The 25,350-nt window shown below is 31.5% G+C and overlaps 1 protein-coding gene across 2 annotated transcripts in view; it reads left to right on the plus strand.

The window, feature by feature from the left end:
- LOC128985370 (leucine-rich repeat-containing protein 24-like) overlaps positions 1 to 25,350 on the plus strand; it is a 231,400-nt gene that overhangs the window by 160,229 nt on the left and 45,821 nt on the right. For both annotated transcript variants that reach the window (XM_054404806.1, XM_054404805.1), the window contains one exon: positions 24,427 to 24,474. The gene's annotated coding sequence lies outside the window, so the exon portion shown is untranslated. The remainder of the gene's footprint in view (positions 1 to 24,426; positions 24,475 to 25,350) is intronic.

Genomic DNA, 25,350 nt, shown 5'->3' on the forward strand with positions numbered 1-25,350 from the left:
AAAATAAGTAAATTATTACCAAAACATCTGTTTGATTGTTTTTAAAAGCTATTAAAAATAATCCAACAAAGATAATCCAAGCTGCACTTCTGTTTCAGAGGTTTGTAAAAAGCTAAAAGGGGTTTATTCCAGCAGATTCACGCAAAAGAGGCTAAACTCGGACGGGAGCCGTAACTTTTAATTTACTCAGCAAAGTAAAACAGGTTTTAGGGTGAGCTTTATAGTTCTCTCTGGCCTAAAGCATAAGTTACTTGGCTGCTAACTGAAATGGAAAGGATTAAACAACGATAACTTATCTCTAAACAGTTTGTTTTTCGACTTGGACTTTGTGAAGAAACGCTTGAAGCACGTGAACTCTTCATACGAATTACTAATGGGGAAAATATTGAGCAAAGGATAGATTACGATGTAATAGGTTACGCACCCTATCATCGGGAATCCATTTCTGTTTTTTATTGGATATCACTGGATGTATATAGTGTTTATATCCAATAACTGAAGTTATCATTTTTCATCAATCATAATGTCACAATAGGGTAGTTTCTTAGCCATAAGTAATTATTGTATATGGATTAAATCCAGATTATGTTCATGCTACCATTGACTAAACACCTCGTTTTACATCTATGGTTGTACGCTTATATTTATTGATGGATCGAAACCTATTTCTTAACAGTTCTAATACTTTTCTGTTTCTGTTTGTTATGATTTTTGCCGTAGTCGTTAAAATTTACCTTGCTCATGTTGAGTTATCGGATATTTTCTATTTTAGCTATAACGTTTCTGATGGAACTTCCTCATCGACAGTTCGGTATCTCAGTGTGGTGTCCGGGCCATCAAAGTCCACCGCAAGTTTCACTCTCACCTACTTAAACTACCAAACTTATGCACGGTCACTCTTGCCCTGGACATGTCCTTGCATCACTCACACGAATCCCGCCAAAGTCACTTGGAACCGACCTAAATAGAGATTCTTGAAAGATATAACATAAATGTCAAACGATAGAATAGTTTTAGTAAAGTTTGAGTTTTGTAGTGTCCAACTGGTACGTGGGAAACATCTGCATTGTTGGCAAGCTCTGCTTTTGTGTATATTCTTTAAATTGTACAATCCTTACAATTGTGATTGTACACGTAAAAAAAAAAAATTAAATCAAGGCAGGGAATTGTCATTGAGGTTCTTTAAGTTTTTAACATTGTACTTCTGCTCTTTTCTGAGCAATTTAAGACTAAACTTAGCAAATGAGATATGGAAGTCTATATTTAAGATAGTTTCATCGAGCTTTTAACACAGGAAGTTTTTATTATCCTTTGTGTTGTTAAAATTACTTGACATTTGATTGTACACATTTATGAATTATAGCCCATGAGGGAATTAGTTGCCCTTGATGTTCTTTAAGGTTTCTAACATAGTATTTCTCTACTTGTTTGAAAAGTTTAAGACTAGACTTAGCATATGAGTTATTGAATTCTATATTTAAGATAGTTTTAGTGGTTTCGTCTAGCTTTTAGCACAAGTAGTTTTTGTTATACATTCCCCTAATCCCTCAAGAGACTTATATAACCGCTTATATAAGTCTATTGAAGTCTATAAAATTGGATTCCAGTCAAAATTTATTGAAGCAGATAATTTGCAACAGTTTCTAAATCTAGATAATGCAAATTTCATAAAATAATTGCTCAAACCAATCGAAGCAATCGTGGACAAAATAGCAAGATATTGGAGTTTATTCGTTAGCAAAGATTTCCATTTTTAATTAAATTAAATTCAGAGTTATATAAAACGTTTAAACAAATGTGAAACTCATTGGAAATAAAAAGAGCGTATTTTGTGCGTAATACATACCACCCTTTGTATAGTGAACTATCAAAGATTTGACATTTGCAAGGCAGGTGTGAGGTTAGTGTTAATAAATCAATGCTTAAGTGAGTGCTAAGGAAGGATTGAGCTGGAGGAAATGAGGCAATCCGTATTCCCGCCAGATCATTACTCAAGAGTAGGATCAAGATCAAGGATCAGTAGCTAAGCCTTATATCTACATTTCAATCTGGGTTATTTCATCATCAATAATTGTTTGTTAATAGACTACGATGACTTTTTAACTACCGGACTTTCCCTAGTGCTTGTTTTTACTAAAAATAGTTGAAAATTAAAGGAGTAGGTATATATTTTTAATAACTCATACGAGTACATACAAATGTGTAAACACAGTTTAAAATGAATTTAATTTTTTGTGGCTTGGTCAATAGCTCGAATCCAGATATTTTGATGTGGTAGGTTGTTTTTCCAATGCAATCCTCAACTTGTCAACAACGTTTATTCTAATTTTTTGGCGATTTATACCTTAACGTTACAAGCCTAGTTAAGGTCTAGTTAAGGCTTTAGACAGTGTAAAAAACCAAGAAAAAAATCATAATCTTAATCAGCAGATCGGTTTATGGAATTCCGAGGAATAAAAACATAAGTGTGTCAATTTACTCAAGTTGGCAAATCATAACACAAAAACGTCACTTTTTCTGACACAAAAAACATTTCCCCAAGTCCCACTCAGTAAAGTAGGATTTCTAGACATTTTCAAGTCGCATGTCCTTAGGATCGTGATTGTTTGGGAACAGCGCCAGGTTTGTTGCTTTGGCCGAGATAAAGTTCCGTTGCTGATATTTCCTTAGTATCATCAAGTGAGAACTTATGACACACCAAACGTGTTTTATTTCAATTAATTTGTCTGCGTATGATAACTAAGACTGAAAAGAGGGTAGTGTAGAAAATGTATTTTAAAAATCAACGTTACAAACAATAATTCTGATTGAAGTGTTTTCAATTTATTGTGTTCAAGTTGGCAAACCAACACACAGCAACATCACTTTTTCTGACACAAAAACATTTCCTTGGGGCCCCACTCAGTGAAATAGGTATCCCACGGACTTACGTTATTAGAACATTGTTACAAAATTAATCCAACATTTTTATTCTAGCCGGGTAACAAAATAGAGACCTTAAACAGTTTTTAGATCTGAAAATAGGAAATATAAAAGATGCATTCAAGTTTGTGAAATATATTTGTTCAGGTAGTAAGTTACGTTTTCCGAAGTGGGTCACATTTTTAAAGAAGCAATTGAATAGATTTATGTTGTTGATTATAGTTATAAAAAAAGAGTATTTTAAAGAAATTTACTCTTTGATGAAAATGGTTTTCCACTTTTCTCACAGCTGTATTGAGCAGACTTCGTAAATTACATCAATGAATTAAAATGAAAAAATGTTTACTTTAACTGGCAAAGTTAGGGCCGAACGGCCTTTTCATATACTTAAACACCAAATGTAGTTGTGTCAAATATACAATATGCTATCTTAACAATAATTGATATTTTACAGGTTAGACAACAGTTGGATTTTACGAATTTTGTATAGTAGGGACCCCAAAACTATAATATACATTAGACTTACATATAAACCATAATATAATTTCATATATAATCATTCTATTTATTCTTGAATTTTTGTAAAAATACTGTTTAATTATTTGACAAATGTTAAATAGTAACTTTCCATTTCCCATCTAGCGCAGTGATTAAGGATTGATTATTTTGATTAAGAGAGTGGTTTTACCAATATCGGCTATCTAAAGTTGTGAAGGGACTTGGGCAGTGAGATGAGAACCACAAGTAACACGCGTCAGTGGAGGCAGGAGAGATGGAATGAAATGATGGACGACATCCCCACGAGAGATGACTTCCACCGCCCAAGCCTTGGCCGCGGTTATCATGTTACAATTTAAATCAAATTCATATACTTATTTTATAAGTATTTCAATACGGCACACGATAATAATATGATATAATACATCCTAAATAAAAAAGTACAGATGCGTAAAAAAGTGATAAATATTATTTGAAGCATCATAGATAGCGTGTCGTACATATGTACGAAACACTATCTATGATGCTTCGAATGGTGCTTCTATGGTGCATCGAACAAATATTTGTTCGATGGTAAAACCTTTAACACCGTGTATTATAATAGCTATTAAATACCCCCGCCGCAGCAAATCTGCAGACTAAGCGAATTTCCATTAACCTGATTAGATTTACACTAAAATGCCTCCATAAAAATAGCACATTCTTTTCCTATTTAAATAGAATAAGTTTAACGAGTACTTAGGTTTGCTGCAACAGGGAGGGTAAACAAGATTTTTTTTATAAAATGATAATAGTTTAGTAAGAAATAAAAGTATTTTCCAAAATCGATCAAAATATGTTCATAAACAAGCAAACTACAACAGTTGACTTATTCACCATAAGAATAACATGGGAATTTTAAAATGACAATTTTTTGAATTTTCTCCGTAACAATTAGGCGCATAATAACGCTTCAATATACTAAATTATTTGTTTTTTTAAGCTCTACAAAATAGTTTAAAAATAAATTGTGAAATTTTGTGTTTTTTGGGTCCAAAATGGGAAAAACCTATTTTTACCCCATAAAACCCCCCATAAACCCCCGTTCCCATAGTCCGATCATGCTGGTTCGCGAACTCATTCAAGTTTATCCCGCCTTACACCTTCAAACCAAATTTTATCAAAATCAGACAAAAATTACTCAAGTTATCGTGCGGATGGACACATATATATATCTCTATATATATATATATATATAAAAATTTGAACGAATGGTGTTTTTGGCCTCTGGGGACATCAAAATGAAAAAGTAAATCGGTCCCGGGCTTAGGTCTTACCATGAGACCTACGGTAATAGCTACTTCCCTATAGGGAAATTCGCTAAAATTGATAAAAAATAAATTAATACAATGCAAATTTAAAGATTCCAAACAAAGTATTGAAGACATTAATGTATATATTCAGTTAAATCTGAACATTAACGTATAGTAAATTCCAATGCAATAATAGTCGATTAATATAAATAATTGACGGTTTAGACTATTTTGTTGTATTGAATGAAGAAAATTACCAATATGGTAGTAGTAATTCGTTTAGTAAATTAGTGAAAAATATCCTAGAGGTTGTGTCATCTTTAGAATTTTTGGATCCCTAACCTAGCCTAACCTTGGAAATTTAAAATATCCAAACGAATGCAGTGATTTATATTACTTCAGTATGACATTATAGCATATATCAGGGATATTCTACTCTTTAATCTATGATGCTAGTCTATTATTGTACTCTTCTCACACAGGGAAACTGCTTTCTAAAACCAATACCAACGTCTATCCCAAGACCTACACGAATTGTAAATTCTCATCAACATGCTTGTAAATTGAAATCGTTCAAAGAACATTTATCATCAGAGACATACACATGTTCACCAATACTGTATATAAACAAAACGGTGCACGGTTATAATTATCCGCGGTACTGTTCTCTTTAAGGGAACATTCATTATTATCGATGATTTATTTTCGATATATGTATCAATTTTTTTTTCTTCGATATATTGATATTAACAAATTGAAACTTATCAGCTGACAACTACGATAAATAAATATTGTTCAGTATCAACAAACAATAAAAAAAATTTTATATTGAAATGAAACTGTTCTAAACTAACCTAACTAACCAAACTTCCTGTAACTTGCTGTAGTTTCAAGCAAGAAAATTTTTTTAAAATTTAAAATTATGCGAATTATTTTTTGTTTTCCTATTAATTTTTTTTACCTCCCATCTAAATTAACCTTTTCGCAACTGGAGTCTACGCACAGGCCCTGCCTATGTAGACTTTTTCCTTTGTTATAGAACGTATTTTTTTTGCACTTTTTTCGCTTTATTTCTACAGAATATATTTTTTTTTGTATCTAGTTAGTAATGTTTGCTGTATTATATTTATGTAAAAAAAATACAATGTAATTATATGTATATAGTTTATGGGAAATAAAATATTATTTCATTTCATTTTGTAACATTTAAAAATTCCGTTTGATAGCCTATTCCCCATGTGCCTTTTCTGTTATCAACCGTAATTTTGAAAAGGTATCTTAGCCTATAGCAAGTTCGGTTAGTTATGTTAGGTTAGTTTAGAATAGTTTCATTTCTTAATCCGATATATAGGCTATTATTTTTGTCCAAACAAGATTAGTTTTTAATCATATTCTCTAATACGAGCTATAACTCAATAACTCGGTTATTGGACCAAGTATAACTTAGACATATTTGTTATGTCTGTTTGTCTGACTGTCTGTAATTTAAATGAGTTTGAAGATATTAAAACATTTAAAACAGATGGAATATGGATCTTAAAGAAAAAAAATATCGACATATCGAAAAGAAATCATCGATAATAATGAATGTTCTCCTTAACAGGCAAGTACCTTATCCGCTGTATTTATTTCTTTAACATGCTGTAATCGAATTTATTTATGGTGTTTATAAATTATTCGGTTGTTTTTATATGAATAATACACCTGTCATCACAAATTTCAAAATTAAATCAACAAAATACTCTCTGTTAGAAAGCAAAGATAAAATTTTTAAACTCAGATGCGCAATCTTATAATTGTTATTATAATCATACTAAAAATACTCTTATGTTTACAAAGGTCTTATTCAACTTAACCCGTCAGACCACTTAACCAACTTAACCATTGGTTTTAAAATACTCTAATCCTAAAGAAATAAGGTTTATTCAACCCAACCCTTAAATAAAGTATTTTTTCAAACTATTCCAGTTGTGTCAAATTGTATTTAAATAATACTAAAACTACTCTAATCTTAAAGGAAAAAGGATTTTTCAACTTAACCCTAAAACAAAGTACTTTCCCAAACTATTTCAGTTGTTTGAAATTGTAAAAGTAAGAGTGGAAATGGTATTTACATTAACCCGGAACATTCAGAGAGTGTAAAGCTGTTCTGTGCCCGAGGCCGGGTCTGGCACATCAAAGTAAAGATCTGAAACATTGTTGGATAGAAACCTCCCTTATTTCAGCGTTAGGTAATATTTTAAGGTTTGTGTGAGGTTGATTATTATTACGTATTTCACAAACGACTCAACTGGAATCAGTAAAATATTTTAGCGTTTAATCGTTGAATATGATAAAACAATGTGAATAGTTTAGTAATGGTTACGCGTACAAAAGGTTTGCGTACCGATAGAATTCTAATTCAGTTATTGAATAAAAAACGCATTCAAATTGATTCACCTAAAGAGTGCGCCAATGTAAATTGAAGATGTCTATGGAATAAGCAAAAAATTTAACAAAGGGCAACTTACAGGATAACTTTACTGATTTCGAATGAAAATTATAGTATTTTTTATGTCACACTAGCAGTCCCGACAGACGTCGTCCTGTCCTAATGCACCCTGTTGGTAAACTTATCAACTTTTTAATGCTATTGAACATCACAGAATCAAATTCTTTAGTTCAACCAGCTGTTAAGATTCTTTAATTCCATTTAAATATGAGTACTCATAAGGTTAACATGTGAAACTCCAGAGCCACTGGGGCGGAGCCCTTTTGACGTATCTGCACCAAACTTCACACAAACCATCCTTGAATAATGCTTAATAATGCCTGGAAGTTTCATTAAAATCTGTCGAGCGGTTTCGGAGTCCATAAAGGACAAACAAACATACATACATACAAGCATACATTTGATTTCATATATATAGATTAACAGTCACAATAAAAAACATAACGAAGAAAACATAATTGTAGAGTGTAACGAACTCTGTAAGTGACTCATTCGACAAAGTACTTTTCGAATAAAAAGTTGACTACAGCTGAGCAATGTAGATCGGGTGTCTTTTACCATATTTAATTCTTTTTGTCTATGCTTTTACAATGGCTAAAATTCCATAAGAAACTGCAACATAAATAAATTATTGATTATAAAATTGACGTTTAGTATTCCTATTATCAGGGAGCAAACTGGTCTAATGGTAGAGCATGGGTTTACGGTGCCCAAGGTCCCAGGCTTAAATCCCGTCAATCACCAATGGATTTGATTTATGTGATAATGCTGCAACTCACTAGTACTAGCTTGAAGTAATGTGAAAAACAGTTCCGGGCTAGTACTAGTGTCCTAGGATGTGAAGGTGGTACATAAAAAATTATTTCTTTTCTACCGAAATTGTTACTTCTTGTTTGCCACAAAATGATAAGAGTCAGAACACTAAATCAGCCGAGGTTCCATTATTTTTGTACTTACACCATTCTTCAGTAGCATAGAACACCATTAATCTCCTCTTTGGAACCGCTGTCACAATTTATTAGCGACTTGCTTGGCAGGAAGATAGCCCAAGTTTCATATTAGACCACGATGCGTTTTGGGCACGTACTCGGAGTTGTTTCAACAGTTTTTAAAAACCTTACAGTGGGATCGTGGCCTTTTGAAGTATCAGTATTTTGATTTCATACGAAATTAAATATTTGATCTAAACAGTTATAGAATAGAATTTTTATTTTGCAAATTTTGCGAAAAATAAGTGTATTACGTATTACCTTCTCCCATGGTGTTTTAAATATAACTTATAGTTGTACCAAACTGTAGTGAATTTTCTTGTATTCTTGTTAAAAACTTGTTAAGAAATAATCAAGTATCGCCAAACAGTTAAAAGTAACCTCAACCTATGTTGTTTTTAGTCTAGTAATTTTACTTAGGTCAGGATACAATAACTTTGAACTATTCTGTTGTCGCCCAGTTCAGTGTATGTGGGTTGAAGCAAGTTTAGATTCGAGAACAATAGGAGAGATTGTATGAGGGTTGCTATTGTGGCTTTGTATTCGTATAACATTTTCAAAAGAATAGCATTTTAATGTTTGACGAATCTAAAATTAGGTAAGGAAATCTACTGTTTATCTGTATGTTTATCCTAACTAATTACTTTACCCGTTTTCTTATTGTAGATAGGACTCTGCAGAAAAACCTCTAGAAAAAAGTTATATACCACCAACATAACCCCATAGTGTTATAAAACTCCTTTTGGTTTAATATAATAAGTTGTATAAGAAAATTGAAACCATTATCCCAGTCGAAATTTAAACAAAGTAGATATAACAATGTAAATATTGTGGTTCTACTATTTACATGGAGACAGAATCAATATGTACTACTCTCCACCTCTAACCTTTAGAAATCCACGGATATAGCCTGGAGATATTTGTATATTGTCTGAGTTCGTGATGTACCTTGTGTATAAACATAGTGGAGTCAATGTTACTGTTTTGGTTTTCACGTGGGTGGACCCAAAGAGATACATAAACCAAGTATTATTCTTGATAATTTCACGAGAACATTTAATGTTAACTCGTGCAAGAATATTAAACTCTATTATCTACATATTTAATTTCACAATCGACTCTTTGCGTAAAAATTGTGGCCGTCAAATTCGAATTGGTTGTAAGTAGGAAGAGGGTAAAAATTCAAAATCTCTATTTTTAGACGGCTAGAAATAGCGGAATATCTAGAAAGCTTTTGCCTATTCTTCTTTGAAAGAATCTGTGATTACAGATTTAATAGGTATGTAAAGAAAAGAATATGTAGAAAAGAATTATGAGAATATTGGCAAATGAATCAAAGTCAGAACACTGCAGACCTTTGTTTTTACAAACTGGTATTTTAACTGTGATAAATCTGTATATATTCGAAGTCATTAGAAATTTAAGAAAAAAGATTGATAATTTTAGATTAAGATGTGATGTTCATGAATATAATACTAGATTTAGGGACAAAATAGATATTACTAGATGTAGGTTAGGTAAGGCACAAAAATATCATGATTATTTGGCTGTGATATTATACAATAAATTACCAACTTGCCTAGTCAATTTAGAGTCTGATAACATGTTTCTAACTAAATTTTACAAATGGCTACAGGAAAATCCCATGTACTCGGTGGATGAATACTTTGAGCGAGAAATTGTGATAGTTTAGGCTTGTTTTGTTATTTTGTTCTGAAATGTTTATTAATTGTTTTGTCTTTAAATTATTTATGATTCATGTTTGTTTAATAGTCCTTAAGCCAATACCACACTGTACCTGACTCGCCATAATTTCTTAATTTCTTATTTTATGTAGCTAACTTATTAGGCCTATTTTTAAAATTGACAAGACCTATTGTATTTTGTATTTACTTAACGGTCAATAAAATGTCTTATTGTCTTATTGTCTTATTGTACCGTCAACATTCTTCTTTCCATTAGGTAATTACTATGCGTAAAAACGAGCAAAGGTTATCAATATTGAACTAAATGGAGATACATTCTAGCCACCATTTAAAAGATCTAAATAGACGAAAACTTAATTATAATGAGGTCCCGAGTAATAACTGGGTTAGGGAGTTTTAATCAATTATATTTGTACTAAGAATTACTTCTCTCAACAGATTCTGGTATGAGTTTCCATTTGTTACGAAGTCCATTAACAATCAGGTAGATTTTTGTATTACCATTAATGAGTCACAAGGCCAAATCCCCGGCAAAGCTAAGCTATAGTTAAATAAACCCGTATTTACTCATGAACGATGAAAAGTTTCTTAGATCACAGTTAATCCTTCAGAAGGAATTTAATTATTTATTTGAAACAAAAACAATAAAAACTATTGCTCCAAATAAAACTACAGTGTTCTAAAAAATTCTGATTTGCTGATATTTTTTTTTAGTTTGATTGATTATAATATTAAAATAATTTGTATTACAATGGAGTTTCAGGTGCTCAAGTCTATACGAGCGAGCCACTAGTAGTTTTTAACCATACCAGATTTATGCTATTTATAATCGTCTAAACATTGGTCTAACGTGTTGTTGCTTCTAAGTGACAAAGACTGATTACCACCAAGAGAGTTGAAGGATTGAGTCAGGATTTGATGATTTATTTAGCCACAAGTAAACAGCGTGAAAAGAAACCGGAAAAGATGAAATAATAAATGGTGTCGTCCTTAGGGGCGGCCGGAAGCTAACGGCCAGGGGAGATAGCGTTGGGGCGGTGGCGAACTTTTAACCCACATTGTTCAACCCTAAACAAAATAAATGTTACGTATATTCATCATGAATACAGTTTTCCTCCTTTACGTTCGAAATTATGAAAGAAAAATTTAGTTATATCGGTTTTTTTTTTTTTTTTTAGATTCTGGTACAGCCAAGTTTATGGTGTTGGTTTTCTATTGCCATAAAAATTCATGTGGATTTTCATATAATATACATTATTATAGAGTAATTTGAAATATTATTGTGTGTGGATACAATACCAAGCATTTTCTTCCAAATGATTGAAACATTTGTGGAGGAAAAGTAAAACGCCTGTCTATTTACATCAAATGTCTGTCTTTTTGGGTTATTCGATTTTTCATGTTAGATCATAGCTACTGCAAATTTCCGTTTGCTGACAAAAGCGGAGAAAACAGGTAAAACCCCCAAACCCTTAATAAATTGAAAACAAATCAGGAAAACAATATAGACGAATGATAGGATGAACGCTAAAGGGGGTCTTCAACTAATCATACAGCTTTAGTTAAGAAATCAAAATGTCCGCCCTTTATCCGGAGTAGAACAATTTAAAGATCAATTGTTTTCTCCCAGGAAGAAGCATAATAACCAACACATTTCTGAATCTTTGTGTATTAATGCAAGATACTTAAGGAGCTTACAATAATGAAGCAATAAACATAAATTTTATTAAAATTTCTAGTATTTAACGTATGTAGAATTTGGATAGATTGCGGTGTAAATTACAGGGTCGAGTTGATAACACCAGGCTTAACTCTCCCTTCTACATCAACAGTAACTCATGTCAAGTTCTGCTTCCTTTAGTAGGAAATGGCGTCATTCCTCTTAGACTTGTGTGTCATTAATGCGTTCAAATTTATGCACAGTGTAAAAATTATCCTTCCAGTAGAAAAACGTGTGTAAATCTGTTTTCAAAACATTTCAGGGACTTATAGTACCATTATTATGCTTTTATACATCATTTGATCAGTTAGATAATCAAGGATATGCTGTTGTAAAGTACTTGTAGATTTGTTCATCCTTCGTTTACAAATTGTTAACACAAAAGTGAATATTTAAAAAATAAACTGCAGAAGACTGTTATAACACTGACGATAAATTCTGTATTTTTCAACTTAAGCTACAGTTTTATTGCAACCATTGTTTAGCTACCATTTCGCATAGCCTCTGTATTAGCATGGAGTAATTTAAGTGTATCATGTAGAATTTCATTAGTCAGGTAATTTAGTGCAGTGGTTTCGTATATGATAACAGACGTACAATTCCAGAATTAAAGAATACATAACAATTAAGGAATACTTATGTTATGATATCGAAAACGATTAAATAGTCTCTATACAATATACAGTCCATTTGTAAGGCAATCGACATTAAATATGCGTTAAATAGAAATAACGAATAGTAAGAATACAATCGATTTAACCCATGATGTTTGGAAATATAATTCCATACATCGTGTGTTTCTGGTTGGATCTCGTTGAAAGAAGGGTAAAACCTACCACGATAAAAACTTGTGACGCAATGTAAAAGCCAACAAACAGGCATTGTGTCTGTACGTCTCATATACAAAGTGGCGCGCTTTTCATTTTTACTTTCCATCTAAATTGCCTCATTCAACAAATTATTTTTCAACAGCACATATTCTTTTTCATTTTTCGTGTTGAATTAGAGCTCACAACATTTTAGGGACACTTTTAACTCTATTTTGGGTCCGGTCTTTTTAAGTCTTTGGTTTATAGCAACATAACTTCGTAACTGGGATAGTTATTAGAAATCATTATATTTTAGTATTATAATTCAAACGTATGCTTAAAATGCGGTTATTACTTTAAGTATCAACTATCAAAAACATAACCTGTGGATATATTTATTGTGTTTAGTGTCAAAATAAAATAAAATTTTAAACACGAAGTTTAACCTTATGGGGTGTTTTTAACTTTGAAATGAAAAACTAAATTATTTAATCATGGAGCCAGGTGTTCACTTTATATTGTTACTTTATACCTTCTTCAAACTTCACAATGCCTGAAGTATTCTATTAAAACTTGGTCGTGGAAAAACAACGTGACGTCACGTAACCAGAGATAAGGTCACGTTACTTTGTTATCAGGCTACTCCAGTCTTGTAACTAGACATAATTTAAATGTTCTGATTGAATTACATCGGATTAAAATAGCTATAGATCGAATTGTTCGTCCTGTGTTCGTTGGAACCAAAGTCCCCACGTTTTACGACTAGTTCAGTTGCTCCCGGTAGAATATATTAGCAATGTAGGGAATATGGCCTTAATAAGGATGCAAAACCTAATTAAAGTGCTTAAAAATATTACAAGCATCCCATATTCATATAACATTGTTTAAATTATAAGTTAGAACTATTAAGGTCACCAAGATGAAGAATTTATCACCAATAAAATGAAGCCATAATCCTTATATAACCCTAACCCTTTTATAACTTAATAACTGTTTTTCAAACTAGCTGTGTGCGATGCTAGACAAAATATAGTTATTGATGCAGAATCAACCATTATATAACCATACAAACTAGCTGATATGACTATTACTGAGAGTAATAAAACTTTGATGCTACATCGGAAGCATAATCTCTGGGCTAATGGGTTGACCTACATTTTCAACGTTTATGGCGGTTAAGAGATCTTTACTTTGATGTTTCTTTTTAATTATAAAACATTTACTCGATCTCTTAGAGATCGATGTTTTACCCTAATTCTTAGATAACTAACTCACTATTAAAATTTCGCAGAAACAATAAGCAAAATTCTGCAAAACGTTTGATAAATTACATTTTTTAATTAACGGAACACAACCAGCTTATTGAATACCACACAAATTTCCTCAATGCAAATAAAACATAGAGAAACAGTTTTCAAACTGGGGGATTTTACAAATATGGGTAACCAATATAAATTGTATTCATGTAAATTAAAAAAAGAAATATGCCAATGTTCATTCGCAGTATATTGGCTCTATTTCTGCAAATGTTCAGCTCAATTGGTTTAGTAGTGGAAACATATTTTATAGCGTATATACTTTTGCATGTGTAATATTTATGAGTAAGTATAAACAATACAAACGTATAAAGTTTGTTTAGTTTTACAGTTGCTTAGTCATGTGTACTGAAACACTCGTCAGATGTGCCAAGTATCCTGCCACTACTCTGTCACAATCAAGTGTTCAGATGGTGAAGACTGACGATTGTTGACAAGACAACTTGATCCTTGATAAAGACTAATTTACGGGAGTCGTGACTTAAGCTTTACGGTTGAGTTGTAAGAGTTTGCTCCTTACTTTCATGTTTTAATTTCGAAACTTAGATTATTGATGTAAAAGAATATTCAGATAGTTCGCTCCTTTAAGATTTATATTTTCCATTCCAAGATATAGATTATGTATGTAAAAACATATAAAAAAGTCTGCACCTTTACACTTTTTTACCGATGAAATATTTTCTTCGTAATATTAAAATTAATAATCGAACCACGCTCGTACAGTGCTTTGTTACAAATTACGTCTTATAAACCAAAAGATTATCGTATTTTGTCGTTTTATAAATAAAGGATGTAATTTTCTAGTTTGTACAACCTCGAACAACAAATAATGCCTAGTGTAAAAATTCGCAAAAGCATTACGACCAAAGGTGCAACAAGAGTTCTGTTGTATAATGTGTAACTTATGTTTGAAAATTTATTTCTAGTCCATAATATTTCAAAGGAGAGGGTAAAATAGTCGTTACAATACAAATAAATAATACAAATAAATAAATACAAATAAGTAAAACGAAATATTTTTGCATATTGCTGGACACATCTGTTACCAACATTTGGTTTAATATCTTACAAAATATAACCCTATTACATAAATTAAGTTAATTAAAAAAATGTGACAAAGTCCTAGAGGTGGAGTATATTTAAACCCACAAAGGGCCCGGCTAGGAAGTAAGAGCTTTTATTTTATCCCTTAACACTGAGTTAACATAAACGACAATATCGTATGTTCATATGTAGTTGTATTATACTAAAGCCTCTAGTTATACTTGTTTCTTTTTTTATTCTACGCTCTTTTTACGGAGCAATAAATAATCATATTCCAGAAGTCTGTAAATGTACCTGGTGATCATAAACGGATGGGAACAAATACAAGCTCTGTGCTTCTTATCAGTAAAATATTGCCTTCACTTAGGCTTATCACCAGACTTGTCACCCTTTTACCTCGTCTGATCAAACATCTATTATCTGTTAGAAGCAATGCCACATCGCGTCAACTTTGTTACATTCTATTAGATCCATTGTAGTTTGGATTTGCGTTTTAACTTATTACAAAATTTGTTTAGAATGTAAACTTAAATAATATTATTAAGCAAAAAGAGGTAACAAATATATTGTAGTTCGTGTTAAATACACGGGTAAGTGTTCATATATGTAGGCATAATATAGCCCACCTATAAAAGGGATGCATTTAAGGCTCCATGAATTTTGATCCAACAAACATGACACAACAAAAATACTGTTTACGTGTTAACCTTACATTTAAAAGAAGCCAATTTGTTCTTACCAAATTGTGATGTTTGAATTTCAATAAAAACATAATAACAACTTATCAGACAAATTGTAACGTAAGTACCATGTGTGTAAGTATTCGAAATGACCGAATTAAAAAAAAATCATTTCATTCAATAAAACAAGGAAAATGTATTCAGAAATGTTCATCGATGAAAATGTTCAAGAATGAAATATTCATGAGTGTAACTAATATATTTTAACAAAGGTTTTTGTTCAGTGATAAAATAATAGCTTTTCAAGAAAAGCTCTCGACATCAAAGTTCAGACTACGCCTCAGCTCTAGTACGGTCGGGGGTTGTCTGAAGTTAAGGGTGCTTCAGCATTTCACTCTCTTCAAAGCGACCTACATTCAACCGCTATCGATGGATTCTTTGACATTAAAAGATAGAAATACCGATTACTTTTCAAATACAATAATCGACCAATCTAGTCTTAGTGCAGTTATAATTAAACTGACAAGTACACTCCAATTAAGTATATTAGTAACAGGTTTGCTTCTTTACTAAGATCCCGAACGGAATTAACTACAGCAAACCATTAGTAAATGATATTCTGTGTTATATTCACGGTGTGTACATTTCCATATGTATTATGAAGGTATACTTACACAGTGGATGCTAATTTACAATACATTGTTAGTACAGGATGGATTTTCTGTGATTTTGTTTAGTCAGGTCTTTTTGTAATGCTTGTTTACTCTATTCCAGAGTTTTCTCAGAATATTTGAGTTGATGTCACAGTCGCCTCACGAGACATGATGTTATGGCGTGTCACAGGTCGCATGACCCGTGTGTCACGCTCACCAATGACACGTACATGACACACGGACACACGACACACAACACTGCTGTACTACACAGATACGTCTATCAGCATTACTGGAACACCTCTCCTGGCAATAACTGCATATTTGTAGAGGACATTTTGACCTAATAGATTATCTGTGTTGATTTTATTCATCAAGGGTGCTTAAAAAAGGTGAGGAAATAATTTACGTAGGAATTCTTTGAGGGTCAAAATAGAAAATCAAGTATAAAACTTTTTTTCAAAATCGTTTCGTCAACCAGATATCCACAATTTTGTATTTTTTTACATAACCATTTTTATTGTTGGATTGTTTCAACCTATGTTTCAACGATTTTAAAAATAAAAAGGCCATCACTTTGAAATTTTAAATTGGATCAAGGTAATTTTTTCTATCATGGGTTAGTTTCTAACTTTACATCCACACCAAGTTTGACTAAGGTTGAAACAATCCAAAAATAAAGATATTTATATAAAAAATACAAAATGGTCGATATTTAATTACGAAGTGATTTTCGAAAAAGTTGTATTCCTGATTTTCTTTTATTTTAGACCCAAGGAGTTAACACATATTTTATGACCCCGCCTTTTTTAACACCCTGTATAATTTTGTTTGCAGTCTATATCAACGGTGCATCTTTGTTTTATTTATACGAATTGAGATGGAAAATGGCAGTAATAATGCCTGAGATAACGTAATATCACCGTCGCCAAAAATAAACTTCAACAATGATAATATTGTACATACCGAACTCTCCGTCATAGCTCACACTCGTCCTTGTATTGGATGTTCCAGGGGTTTGCTTCTTTCTATCTCGAAATCCAAATATCGAGTCATGAGCTTAAAAAATTCATCTCTTGATGTCGTCAAACTATTTACACTCAAGTAATACACAACACGTCAACACAGATATTTAACGGTAACTTAGGCCTACATTTATCGGTCATTGGGAACGTTCCGCGACGGTCGATGCCAGTCTGCCTTGCACTCGACAATTTGCTATTAATTTTGTTGAGTGCACGGATACGTTTAATCCCCTGAAAGATGTAACTATATACGACTTGTTTACTACTGTATATAACTACATAACTATAATATTACGACTTGATAGAATTTGAAACCGAGTCATCCACTACAATACGAGTTACAGCTTACGGAAAATTGTGTATGTATTTACATCAAATTATAATTAATAATTAATTTATCAATGTATCAAGTAGTTCTGGTCGCCAATGTCAATTAGTTAATACGTTTTTTTTAGAATTAACATTTACAGTACCATAATTACAGTGATTTTTGTTTTCAATCTTAAAAGAGTATACAAAACGTATAACTCGTTTCAAGACGTCAACGAGAGTGAAATATTAATGTTTCGTTGTTGAAACAGCGAAGTTTTGAACAGAATGTCCAGTCGCAGGTCGACATTGCAAAGTTTTGGTTGTCACTTCCATAACTTTTTCAATCATCAATTTTCCCGCTTTTTAGTTAAAACACCGGCGGCTCTTTTCCCTACCGTTTGTATTCCCCACTTTATTGTTTTAACAAAGTAAACTAACACAGTTTGCTTTCTGTCATAACCTTTCGACGCTTGTCGTTTCTTCTACAGTTTCCGCACTTATACTCTACAAAATATTTCTGAAACAAAGGTGTACAGTTAAAACTTTTAGCAAAACAGTTTGTATTTATTATGTACAAACAATAACATGTTATTGTTATTTATAAAATGTTAGTTCCAAAAATGGTTAATTTTACATGAATATTTTTTTTCTGATTATAACAGGCAGAACAGCTGTTTTCAGCACTATTTCGCTTTCCCAGTATTTTACTCCAACCGAAAACACAGAATATCAAGCATATAACAGCCTCATGTGTATACGTAGGAAATTCGCGGAAGGTTGTAAGCATCAAAATATTTGGCAACACTGACTTCACAATTGTAGATAAGCTTCTGCACTGTTTTTGTTGTCGAACGTATAAAATACATCCAAAATGTACAACATTGTACTGTTGTTAAGGCCCAAATAGTAGAGTAGCTATTTTAAAAACTACTAATTGTAGTAACTATGAAAACTTTTATAGTAAAACTATGAAATTTTTTTTGAAACATTAATAAAAAATAAAAAAATAAATAACGTAATGGGAAATGAGTTTTCTTCTCAAATGTGTTTTTTAATGTTTGCACCCGGTAGTCAATACAAATTTTGTTAACATGTACCTCAGTCTATTAGTATAATGCCAAATCAAAACTTCAAAAAACCTGCTAATACATAGTTGTACAATATACATTGGTTTTGTACTTATAAAACGTATATGTGTCAGAGTTATCAGCAAAATGAAACTGAACTGCAGCACAGTATTTCCAAACACAACACTGTTTTGCTCTATCTAGAGACCTGTGAAACAATATTTTCCAGGTATACATTTGGAAAGCAAACACAGCGAGTGCAAAACGTATCATAACCAGAGAGAGAGCAAACACTGTAGGCCTTTATCAGTAAAATATTGCTATCATTGCGGGTTATCGCCTAATGCACTCTTCCACTCCTTCTAAGTTCCTCCATATCATTTAATGTGCTGCGCGATGTATGGTGCATCTATTATTATGAGCATAATGTTGCTATCATAATTAGTACGCAAATTGTTATTGTTAAATCAACAATAATATACGAAACCATATTATGATCATCCAATTACTTTTTAATGCTAATTTATGTTTAGATACTTTCAAGGGTAGGTAATAAATATGTACATACATGAAAGTTTAATAGATATGATTTTTTTTCTTGGTCAAATGAAAGAATGAATACATGATTATGTACTTTGTTCATATTATAAATCATACAGTTATAGTACCAAGGTTTCAAAATCTGTGTACAATACCATGATACTGAGCCGATAATGATATAAATCAGCCCAATATCTTCTTTTGATATTTTTAAATATATATTTTTTTATGTTCAACTTTTAAAAGATAAGAAATAATTATAGGTATATTCTCAGTTGGGTGTAATCACGCATGACACTAATATTATTTTTTTAATTATATTTTGAAACAATGGTATTCGGATTTAATAGCATTAGTTAATTTCAACTATTGCAAATTAACAATGTATGTAAACTACCTATTTAATGCTTACGATTTACCTTAATAAGCGTAAAGAAAGTAATATTTATCGACTACAATCGATCTATTATTCATTTAATATGAACATAAAGCCATTGATGAAGATAAGCACTGCCCTTCTAACATTCTAGTGTTGCGTCCTTCAAAGTTTACGACCATTTAATAGATTCCAGAAGAACTTTTAATGGTGCCGTAAAACATTTGAACTGCAGCCGTTAATTCTTAAAACAAATTAAGCATTGTTTCTGCAAATTATCCTCACTGTTTATAATCCTGAATACATTTTTTACAATGTTTACAAAATAATAGATAACTAGATTTTGACTAATGTTTTGTTGCTGTTCTGAATGGAATTATTGAAGTATTTTTGATAAATGAAAGAACTCAAATAACTTTTTGGTATCCCCATATACTATGGGTAACATTCTAGCCAAAAAAGTTAAACGAATTAGTTAAACTTTGATCGTGGGTCGTGGATACTAATTCTGAACTGTTTTGACGGTACTGTACTTAACCTATTTAATTTCTGAAAACTGTGAAACAAATTATGGTATTTGTGTTAAAGAAATTAAATTAAAGTTCAATATTACTCATATATTCCGTTTCAATGTTTCGTAAATGAACCGTAATATTTACTCTAAAGTAGGAACGCATTTATTCAATAAAAGTTATTATAATGCTGATGCTAATGTTTGCGGATTATTTGTTGTACGGTTCATTGCTGTTTCAGCAACAGTTTTGTTTACCCGCCAAATAATTTCCGCCTGGAGAAATGGATGCTTTTACTGCAACAAATACAATCATAAACGATAAACATCACAGTCATTTAATCAAATATTTGTTTGATATATTTCAACACGTGTCGAATTTATATGTTTTTGCCTTTTGGACTAGAATAACTTTTCTATTTCATTAATGAAATGCTTGGTGAAGAAATAAGCAGAAATATTTTTCTTACTATTTACATTAATTGAAGTACAATAAAAATGTAAATGTTTTTGAAATATGTTTTGGAAAGAACGTCCATAATCTGGGATACAATAGAGAGTACAGGTAAACAACAAAAATAAGCAGTGGGAAAATTAAAAGTAATTTTATGAGGAAATAACACATAATTATATTCATCCACTTATTTTACAATTCTTGAATTCTAATTTGCAACTAGCAACTTTACCTTCGCTTCGCATCGAAGTGGGGACAGCAGAAATCATTGTAGTTCTTGAAAACCCTGTAGGAATAGTCACACACCCAACACTGGCTAAAATAAATATATCTCAGTTGTAGCTATGTTAAATTTATTTGTTTTTGTGTGGGAAAATAAAAATAAATGATTATTGAAATATAAATAAGATCAACTTAAATGGAGCAAATGTAAAAAGTGTAAGATTTACTTTGTTGCCATTAAGCGAATCAGTATTTACTTACAAAATACTGCTCCTCTTCGACACAACACGTCCAAAGTGGGTTTAAGAACATAAATTGGCATTTATGTTACTCAAATCATTGCTCAACTTTGTATAAACTATGTTTACTAGGTTCCCTAGTCTTTGTCGTTCTCCAAAAATAAACAAAACATACTTCAAAAAACCACGAACATTTTTACAACGACATTGAGTTGTTCCGTTATTATACAACAACAAATTATATTGATAGCTTTATACTAGTATGTATTGAGGTTTCACATATCCTAACTGTTTTTACCACCTACGTAATAATCGGAAGTGTGTAAAAGCACTAATCACTCCTAAACAGTAAAGTTGTAATGTCGATGTCGCATCGCAACTTTTAACGACGGTCATAAACCATCAATAGCAAACTTGTAAATTTTAGGTTGTTTTTACGTAACAATCGCGTAAAACTTTTGCTACGCCGTTAGAATACAAAACAAGGTGTTGGGATCATAATTTCGAAACAAGTTATTACTGAAGTTTTCTTTAGTGGAAAAGTAATTTCGGGTTGGATTCATATCAGATTAAAATCACGAATGGATATTTTTTACATTTTTTGCTTTTAAGCTAACCAAAAAGTGTTTTTGTTAATATACTCGTGATAATTACTGAACATGTTGATGGTTATAAGTCGTTACAATAATTCTAGAGAGTGATACAATAATGAAGTTTTCATTATATGTATATTTATTTATCATACGGTAAACACCATTTTACAATAGATAATACTTGAGGGCAAGTTACAATAAAAAATTTATAAATATATTTGCTATATACGTCACACAATCACTTTTCTTATGTTTTGATAATCCAACACATTGCTCGACGCATTTCCAACCAACAGGAACATTTTAATTATGTATATCCATTTGCATTGTAGAACCATTTGCACAATGCACACAGCAGGAACATTTATACACAGAGTACAAGATTTCCACAGCACACAACAAAGAGTAATGCATACCTGAGTACGGACATTGTTTAATCCTCGGTTGCTAATATTGGTGTTGCATTTGGTTTATTCAGTTCACAGTCTGTTGTTCATGATGGTTGGTAAGCTTGTAGTGTATTTAGGTTAGTTCCCAGTTATTAAATTCGTTAAATTTACTAGTTGAAATTAAATTGTCGTTTAGCTTTTAATAAAGTGAGTTCTTTAAAACAAAGAAAATTCTCCTTTGTCTGAGATATCTAACTTTACTCTAGATATGTGAATCTGCAGCGTATCCTATATGCTCTTTCTAGTGTTTGTATTTTTTATGACTTCTACCTCACATAGAGGATTTCAATTACAAAATCATCTTCAGGTTGCTCTAAAACAATGTGTATAATTATTACTGTACTATTTTAACTTTCTGCCTATCTTTCGCCCAACTCCTTCCTACAATTTTCATTGTTGATGTTTAAAGTAATAACTTTTTAGTATGTACCTCTTTCTGTTTTTAAAGTTATTTTCCTTCCAAGATTTTGTTAGGGAATTTCACTGCGTTAAATTATTTTTTCAGAAATTTTCATATTTCTTGTAGCCTATACTTTGTAGTTTTCTTAATTTTCTTATAAGACCAATGTTTTTCTTATGGAGAAAAAAGAAACTGTAGTAGTTTGCTTGTTTGTGAATATGTTTTGAATACATTTAGAAAATTTGTTTCTTTCATACTGTGCTATTAATATTTTATAAAAAAACTACCTTTTCCCTTCCCGTGGCAGCAAACCTAAGCTCTCATTATATCTATTGTTATTTAATGGGGGAATAAGTCTGTCTGACATGTTTAAGGAAATCTTTTAGTAAAAATCTAATCAGGTGTTGTCATATACCTAGAAGACCTTTATAGTTTTCTTAATTTTTGTAACTCAGTCATAAAATACCTTTATACCAATTGTTATACTTCATTTTTCTATTCAGCAAAGCTTTTTGCACATAATTAACGTTTGGTACACTATAATCAAAGTTATGCGGAGTATTTCGAACAGAATAATTCCATAATGTTGTAAAATGCCGTGGGGGTTATCGTTATTATTACATTTCAATGATTAAATAATAAGAAATGCTTTGTCAAGATTACAATAAAAATCAATATTCCAAGCTGCTTGAGGCAATAAATATTAAATATCGCTGGAGATTAGCGAGTCTCCATCCAGGTTTTATGAGTGGCATTAAAACTTTCTTTAGAATCCATCCTAATGGTCGTTAAATTTGGTAATACGGAAATTCCGACATTTTACAACTCTGCTGGGAATTGATCAAACATCTTTCATAATATTACTTAGTCTGGTATAGAACCGTCGATTATAAACTCTATAGTCAATGATAGAACGTGGCTGGACTATGTAACTAAATGTATTCAATATAGATTTTTATATTCAATGAGAAAATTTTGACTGAATTAATTCGTTTAATTGACATTTGCATTCCGTCTGTAATACACTAATAACAGAGTTAGATATTATTAAGTAGCAACTAGTTAAAATGTTATTTATACCGCTCGAACTGGTGTTAAAGACTAATTAACTAGGTTAGACTACTATTATTTTCCCTCTAAACTCTATTATTTTCTGTTTCTATTCGGATTTATTTTGTACTTAATTTTCTTACATTTGTTTAAGTAATTTAGACACCTCTTTTACATCCATAAAAAGAAAAATAATAATTTCAAATTAATGTTTAAATGGCCACAGTTTGCGAAAATGTATAAAAATATGTCATAAAACCCCCTCTTTTACATCCTATAAAAATGCCACACCAAATGTAAAAATAACTTTACATGTTATAAAAGTAAATGATTTTCTGGTATTTTATATATTTTTGAAGCATATTTTGGTCTACTGAACCAAACCAAAAAGTAGAGTCCTGCAGTCATTAGTGTAAATCGCATAAGTGGAAAACTATCAATGAAGAATCGTAGATATGTAGTACTGGTACGTTAGAATGTGGTTGAATGTGTATTTAGCCAAGCAGTACGTACTTACTTATACTTTATACTTTTCATTGAATTGGTGACCATAAAGGTATTTTAAGCCAAGTATGAATGGAGATGAGTGGCGCGATCTTGTAGCCGTTAGTGACTAACAGCTGTTAATTAATAGCCCATACAGTTACAGTTTATAGTAGAATTCGAACCACATTTTTGCCTTGGTATTAACGAATTGATCTAATTATCTGGATAGTACTGCGGATAGTCGTAGTACTCACTAATGATAACGTAAATTTAGTTCTTGGAATTCTTTATACTTGGAATACAAAAAACGTCTTCATACAAAGAAATGTGAATTTTTACCAACTTCAATCCCTTTAGTTGTTATCTTGGCCAGAACTCATCGTGCATTATGGAAAGATATTTATAATTATTATTTCCAATTTCACTGGCATATCTGTGCAATAATAACGTTGTCTACGGCGTTTTATATCCTAGAATACATGTATGTTACATATAAATTTAAACTCTCAACTCCTCCCCTCTTTCTTATACCTTATCTGTTGTCATACCCTTGTATTTATCCGAACTTTAACTTTGTTGCAGACGATACAAAGGACTACGCGGCGCTTACGATGAGGTGCTTTGACAAAAGTAAGTTTACGTCATAACATTGAAGTAACCGTAGTATTAACTTAATGGCGCTGTTACCCCAAACCCGTACACTCGTAAAGCTTCCTTTAATGTTAAAACTGTTTAATTAGTGATACTTTCGGCAGCAACTGACTTAACTTTTAATAATCTAGGCTACATTAAAGAAATATCTCCATACATAAGTTACATAATTATATAATAATTTATGTGGAAATAATAACACCCGCTCAATCTCAAAAAGCTGTTATAGTTTGTTAATGCAAAGCTTTGTCCTGGCAGTTAATTACTAAAACATCCATTGTGGTTTTGATAGAAGCCGCCAGCATCGACTAAACTTTTGTTTAACGGATAGTTAATCGGTTTATATTTATATAATAACTGAATTAGCTTTTTATCAACGAGTGATTTAACTTGTTATCTTCTAGTTTCAACTTTTGTAAGTTTTGCTAATTGTAATTTTTGTATTTGCACTCTTTGTTGCAAAGCAAAATAATGTTAAAACACCTTTTAGTGTTCATGTTATTAAATTACAGCCAGGTTTACTGGTGTTTTTAAACGTTTATACTTTGTACTATATGATTTTCCAGGTAAAAATCGGGAGTTTACCTTTCTCTCGCGCAAAAGAAATCACTCAACAAAAGTAGTTGACCAAAAAAATCGTCGGGAATAGGTTTTTGATGTTTAAGATACTACAAAACAATCCCCGAGTCAATATCGACCTCGGCCGACCCTCCAGGATTTCAAAGTGTTGTAGCAAAGCTTTGGGATGCAAATACTGCCAATCCATGTCAACAAAAACAGCAATGTTTACATTTATTCTTTACATTTCTCACATTAAGTTTTACACCTTACATTGTATTCAAAATAATTGAATTT

This window comes from Macrosteles quadrilineatus, unplaced genomic scaffold (genome assembly GCF_028750875.1).
Source record: "Macrosteles quadrilineatus isolate MER2022 unplaced genomic scaffold, UCM_ALF_1.0 Scaffold_2__2_contigs__length_208266976, whole genome shotgun sequence".
Lineage (NCBI taxonomy): Eukaryota > Metazoa > Arthropoda > Insecta > Hemiptera > Cicadellidae > Macrosteles > Macrosteles quadrilineatus.